This window comes from Psammomys obesus, unplaced genomic scaffold (assembly GCF_907164565.1).
Source record: "Psammomys obesus unplaced genomic scaffold, mPsaObe1.curated_primary_1811, whole genome shotgun sequence".
Lineage (NCBI taxonomy): Eukaryota > Metazoa > Chordata > Mammalia > Rodentia > Muridae > Psammomys > Psammomys obesus.
In genome coordinates this window covers 2,000,649-2,007,717 of record NW_026596466.1, presented here as the reverse complement: position 1 = coordinate 2,007,717, position 7,069 = coordinate 2,000,649, and positions in this window count along the sequence as shown.

Below are 7,069 nucleotides of genomic sequence, written 5' to 3'. Positions count from 1 at the left end.
GCACAGAGAAACTCTGTCTCAAAAAGCCTAAAGAAATAATAAAGAAAGAAAGAAAGAAAGAAAGAAAGAAAGAAAGAAAGAAAGAAAGAAAGAAAAAGAAAGAAGTAGCAAAGAAAAGAAAGTGTACTTGCCATCCTTTAATGTGGCTCCTGATCATCTTCCTTGGCAAGCTGTGGTGGCCTGCTTTTCCCTTTTCAGCTAGGTGAGCATTTTTTTTCCTAAGTTTTGAGATGTACCCCCAAAGCCACATGTGCAAAGTCCTCTGCCCCTGCACAGGGCTTCCTGAGCAAGCGCCTGGGTGGCCTAACCCTACTTAGCGAAACGCAAGGCCACTTCTTCAAAATACATCGACTCCTGAGGCTCAAGCTGTTAGGGAGGCAGCTGCCGCCATCAAATGGGTTGTTCCCGTTGTAGACAAAGGTAAACATTTCAGAGCTGAGGGCTCTCCTGGCTGTTCACGGCCGGAAGGTGAGGACAGCACACACGACCCACCTCAACCGTTAATGGAGCTCCTTCCCTCCTTCTCCCCCACCCCCACCCCAGACAGGGTCTCTCTACACGGCCCTGGCTGTTCTGGAACTTGCTATGTGGACCAGGCTAGCCTCACACTCAGAGATCCGCCTGCTGGGGTTAAAGGCCTGCGCCACGGCGCCCAGCCCGCTCCACCACTTTGACGTCGCTTCTATTTGCTGAGCATGTGCGAACCTCTCGATCCTCCAAATCTAGCTTGTTAGCGGTGCTGGAGAACTGAATTCAGGTGATCTGCTTGCACCGGAAGCCATCTTCCCCACCCCCATGGCTCAGCCCCCCCAGTGCTGGTCTCCTGGCAGTGCAGAACGCATGCCTCCTTTATTTCGTATCTATGGCATGAGCCTATCCGCGGTCTGTTTGTCTGTCTGTTAACTGCTATTGACTGCCTCAGGTGGCTGCAACAGAAATAGTTTTGTAAATAGTTTTGACTGCATGGGGGGCGTGGGAGGGATCTTGAGTTTATTCAGGAGAAGGTGGCTTTCAGGGACCGCCAGGCCTGTCCTGTGGTGTCTGGTTTGGGTAGAATGAGGTGTCTGAACTCCGGAGCTGTCACTTCCTTCAAGAGGCAGGAATGTGAGTTTCACTGAGCTGGAGAGAAAGAGACAGGATAGGACGAAAACCCGCCTTAAAGCCTTCTGTGTTTGCCAAGAGTGGGCCGTTCCCCACCGGCACCCCACGAATAAATACTCGGTGTTTGGCCAGCCTCCAGATCGGTGCCAGAATTCTGAAAAAAAGCTGCTTTTAAGACCTTTTGGCAGTTTTTCTGTGATATTTATGGAGGAGTGGATTTCTTTTCAATTGTTTATTTTTATTTATTTTGCAAAGGCTGGGAGGACGGGGTCTTATGTAACCCAGGCTGGCCTCAAGTTGGAAATGTAGCTGAGGATGACCCTGGGTATCTGATCCTCCTGGCTCCAGCAGGGATTACAGATATGCACCGGTGTGTTTAGTTTTTGTTGCCACTTTGATTTTCAAGACAGGGTTTCTGTGTGTAGCCTTGGCCATCCCGGAACGAACTCTGTAGAGCAGGCTGGCTCCACTCACAGAGCTCTGCCTGCCTCTGCCTCCGGATTGCTGGGATTAAGGGTATGTGTCATCACTGCCCAGCTCTTGTTTGTTTGTTTAATAGTCTGTTGACCGAGTTCACACTGCACCCTGAGTTGGCCTTGTACGTGGCAAGTCCGTGGGGTTCCAAGGACAACTTTGCAAAACTGGTTCTCTCCATGTGGGTCCCAGGGATGAGCTCAGGTTGGCAGCATTGGCGGCAAGTGTCTTTTACTCTGCGTCGTCTCAACAGCCCTGGGAGTGAGTTGTTTTAAGACTTAGTTTTCTTTTTTGAAATATCAAAAAACAAAAACAGAAACTGGTGCTGGCGATTCCACCCAGGGCCTGGGGTCTCACACTGAGCCACTCCAGCTCTGGCAGAGCCTCCGTCTGCCATTTTCTTTCTTTGCATTCGCTCCCTCCTCGGCCATGCTTTTGTCGCTGAATGGATGTGTGATAATTCATTCAACCCGTCCCCTGTGATTAGACGTTTAGAATACATTCAGACTTTGGCAATTCCATGTAATGTTGATAATGAATATTATAGATCTGTCACTTTGCGCCTGTGCAATGAGCTGTGAAATAATCCCCCAAGGTGGAATCGCTGGGTCAAATATACATGAGTTCATAACTCAGTAGCTGCGGTTCAGTGTCCTCCACACGACTTAGCAGAGCCAGGGGCATTCCTAACCAGGATACAGAGCTCCTATCACCCTCATGGTCTCCAGCAGAGGGCCTTCTCTTTTGTGTCTTAGGGTGTGTGTGTGTGAATTAGAAGCCAGGCGAGGTGGTGCAAGACTTTAATCCCAGCACCAAGGAAGCAGAGGCAGCACTCTTGAGTTCGAGGCCAGCCTGGTCTACAGAGTGAATTTTAGGACAGCCAGGGCTATTACATTGAGAAATCCTGTCTCGAAAAACCAAAAGAGGAAGAGGAGGAGGAGCCAGAAGCCATCAACTGCTCCCCATCATTGTTGGGTTTTTGGGGTTTTTTTGACCTTCATGTACGGACTATGTGCATGCCTGGTGCCCCTGAGCTCAGACTCGGGGATCTGGAGCTTTTTGTGTTGATATGTCTGGCCTTGAACTCACAAAGATCCATGGACTCTGAATCCTGAGTGCTGGATGCCCCGTCTAGTGTTCCACCGATCTTCTCTCACGGAACAGGCTCACCCACAGGCTAGGCCTCCCCAGTGCTGGCACGACAGATTCCCTTCTTTCCTGGTTTTTCCAGGGTTTCTCTGTGTAGCCCTGGCTGTCCTGGAACTCGATCTGTAGAGCAGGCTGGATCTCACAGGGACCCACCTGCCTCCGCCTCCCAAGAACTGGGAGTAAAGGTGTGTGCCACCAATGCCCTTGAACTTGGATTTTTATGCTCACGGACTGAGCCATCTCCCTGTGACCTGACGTTTTGATGTTAACCCTTCTGTAGGTGTTAGAGGGGATCACAATGAGATTTTCCTGATCATGCTCCTGTAAATACTGTTGTATTTGCCTTTGTTTGCTTGAGACAAGGTCTTGGGGGGCAGGTGACATCTGGCCTGGTACCTGATCACTTACCTCTTGTCTGAGCCTTTGGCACATGAGTGCTTTTGGTCCTTCTTTGTAGGTCAGGCTAATGATGAGACTTGCTCAGCACAACAGCCTGAACTCAGCAGGTGCTCGATAAACATAACCCATCACCTTCGTTATGTGTCCGGCTGTTACTAGGCTTGCCCTAGTCAACCTGTCTGTGGCTCCATTAGAAGCCCCAAGGTGTGAATACATGTGGGGATCTTCCCAGATCCCCCACAAACAGCTTGTTCTCCTTCCCTGGGTCAAATGTGGCTAAAGTCAGATGCCTCAGGGAGGTGGACAGAGGTCACATGGTCACACACACAGACACGCACACACACAGACCACAGCACTGGAATGTGAGAGAAAAATGTCACTGAAAAAAAAAAAATTAGACTCTCAACCCAAGGCTGGGGTGTGGCTCACAGGTTAAAGTTCTTGCTGAGAATCCCCCAGTGAGGGGCTGGGGCAGGGCCGAGCGCGTTAGCACGGCCATGTAACTTGTGCATGAGCGTGGTTTTCACCCCCAGCCTGCATATAGACACACAGTCAAACACACAGACAAACGAAGTCACAGTATTTATCTGAGAGTAAAGGAAAGATTGCCTGTGAAATACACGTAGTAAAAGCCAGGGGTGTATTCAACAGAGAGAGTAAATGGAAAGATTCTGTTGTTTTGTTTTGTCCTGTTGCTTGGGGTTTTGTAGAGCACAGGCTAGCCTCCAATTCACTCTCCTTGAACTCCTCTCATCCACCTCCCCAGCGCTGGGATGACAAACAGCTTACACCACCATTACAGTTTCACGTCTGTCGCTGTAAGCAAACACCCTGACCCAAAGACAGCTAGGAGAGGAAAGGGCTGACCTGGCTCACGACTCCACATTACTCCCTCATGGCTGGAACTCCAGGCAGAATTCAAATGCTAATCACACCTCGGCCACAGGCAAGAGTGAACACAGAATAATGCATCCTTTCTCGCTTGCTTCTGTTCAGCTCATCTCTGTTTCTCTCATTCTGGATAAAGTTTCTGCGTGTAGCCCTGGTTGTCTTGGAATAGACAGGCCCTTGAACTTGCGATCTGCCTGCCTCCCAAATGCTGGGATTAAAGATGTGTGGCACCGTGCCTTGCACTTCTTTCATTCTGTGTGTGTGTATGTGTGTGTGTGTGATTTATTTTCATTTTATGTACATTGGTGTCTTGCCTCCATGTTTGTCTGTGTGAGGGTGCAGATTCCCCTGGAACTGGAGTTACAGACAGTGCCATGTAGATGCTGGGAATTGAACCCAGATCCTCTGGAAGAGCAGTCAATGCTTAACTGCTGAGCCATCTCTCCAGCCCAATGTGTGTGTGTGTGTGTGTGTGTGTGTGTGTGTGTGACAAAGGCCAGGCAGCTTCACCCTCCCAGCCAACTCCAAGGGTAGTTGGCCTCTTGGGAGTGTTCCACACAGCCCATGGTCCCATGGCTGCCATAGTGGCACAGATGGACCCTGGTTAGGGAGGCAATGCTCTCTCCACACAGACCCTACAGCCATGCCACAGCCTCTGCTCTGCTTAGGCTGGCAAGCCCAGGGTGCACACAGATGTCCTTCCTAATATGGGCCCAGTCCTGCCTCCCAGCCCACCAGGTCTTCCACAGTGAGACCCTAAGACCGATGGACACTGGGGTAGTTCGTGTCCGCCTCTGCAGACCTCTGTGACTGCCCATCAGCAGTGGAGGGGACAATGGTGAGACCCGAAGCTGAACCCATCTTGCTGTTTTCTCGGAATGCTTGGGCTTCAGTCTGGCTGCCATGTTGTAAGGAAGCCCAGCTAGCCCAGAGGGGGCCACATGTGGGTGTTTTTGCCACAGGGCTCCGCTGAGGTCAAGGTCAACCCTTAACACCGATATCCACAGCCAGATACCCAGCACCCGGGCGGCAGGGGCAGGATCAGGAATCCAAGGCTAGCCTAGCGTTGCCTACGGGTCAGGTCTGAAGCCAGCCTAGGCTACACGAGATCCTGTCTCAAAAAAGAATGAAGGACCCCCCCACCCCAAACTGTGACTCTGAAGCAGGCCACACGTGGGCAGTCAGGAGTCCCTGCGGGAAGGACCACACAGTTGCCTGCTTTCTAAATCAAGTTCAGTTTATTTGAGATTTTCCGCATGCCACAGATTTACATAAAAACACCCATTCAGAATGCAGTTTGTCAGCACCATAGTGGCATCTGGGCGGGCGTCACTACCAGACACCACCAGCCACGGGCAGCCCTCCCAGCGGGACGGGATTCAGGGCGGTCACTGAGCACCTGGTCGTAAGGCCCTCGACCCATCACTAAACACCCAGCTCTAACGGTGCTGGGGAAAGCCACACACAACACGCCCCAGCCAGCCGTGGCACGCTGTACGCTGAGCGCTACCTGGATGTGTGCTGTTGGGCACACACACAGACACGCCTACAGACGTGTGCGCGCTCCTCCTGCTGTGGGGACCCTTGTTCGCACACACATCCCTTGCACAATAACCCACGATCACCTTGTCAGCACTGAGGTCAGGGCTTTGCTGGGGTTGTGGCTCCCCGCCCAGGTTCTGAAGAGGATCTGGGCCAGCAGCGGCAGCGGCAGCTTCAGGGACCCCGGCCTCCCTGAACAGCACGGCTCTGCCAGATCCAGCCTGGGGGGGGGGGTGGTGTGAGCAGAGGGCAGGGCAGGTACAGCCAAGCTCTCGGACTGATGATGTCAAAGAAAGGCCCACTCACCCCTGGTCCCCCAAAGATTTGTGGGTGCTGCCATTAAGCAGAAAATGTAGGACCCGTGCCTGGTCCAGAACCGCATGCAGTACTGACACAGAGCCTGGAAACTTCCATCGTATCCTGCAGCCCCGGATGCACACGAGAGCAGTCAAAAACCGCACAACAGCACGGCAGATGCTACTAAGGATCGTCAGTACCCATGAACTGGTCACACTCACAGGAAAGGTCAGAGCCTAGGGCCACAGCCTGCAGCCACACTTCATGCCCCATTCAAAATTTCCTCTCATTTCTTCATGCCCCATTCAAAAGCCAACCCCCATCTCTTCTGACACAGGACCTCACACAGCCCAGGCTGGCTTCAGATTCACTACGGAGCCAAAGCTGGCCTTGAACTCCTGACCCTGTTTGCACCTCCTGAGGGCTGGGAGGACAGGTACACCCCATCACACTTGGCTTCTTCTACTTTCCCTTAGAAGAGTTCAGCAATTTCCAGTTCTTCAAGGCTGGAGGAAGTGTGAGGGCAGCTGTCCATCCTTCTTGGGGGTGTGGCCTTGCCCTCAGCACCCACAGCCCAGCTGCCCAGCACCCAACATCTTGCTAAGCGATTAGCTTTTAACTCCGGGTCTGACACAGTTGATGGGCACCGAATCTGCCCCGAGGCCCAAATGTGAGACCCCTAGTAGATTCGGTGTCTGGTCTCTGGCCACAGCCTGGGTCTGGATCTCATGGCCTTATTATGGGGCCTCCAAGGGCCACTGGCAGAAAGGAGCCTGTCCTTGTCATTTAAAAGCAAAGCACCTCTCACTCTGGCCAGTAAAATTCCTCCCCCTGGAAACCAGGAAAGCAGGTTGGGGAGATGCCTTGGTGGGTAAAGTCCTTGTTTCCTGAGGACCTGAGTTCAGATCCCCAGAGCCCACAGGAAGCCGGACGTGGTAGCACACTGCTCTCTCATTACCATGGAGAGACAAAGGTAGGGGCAGGAGGATTCCCGGGAGTTCATGGGCCAGCTAGCCTGGTGTATTCAACATTGAACAAGAGACCTTCCCCAAACAAGGTAGAGGCTGAACGGAGACACCCGAACACCCGGGATGTCCGCTCCCTCTACACGAGCGCTGCGGCACACAGACCTGACACCGACACGCATGCGTGCACACGGAGTGTTCAGAAGAGAAGGAGCTGGGCGTGGCGGTGCACAACTTTAGTCCCAGCCCTC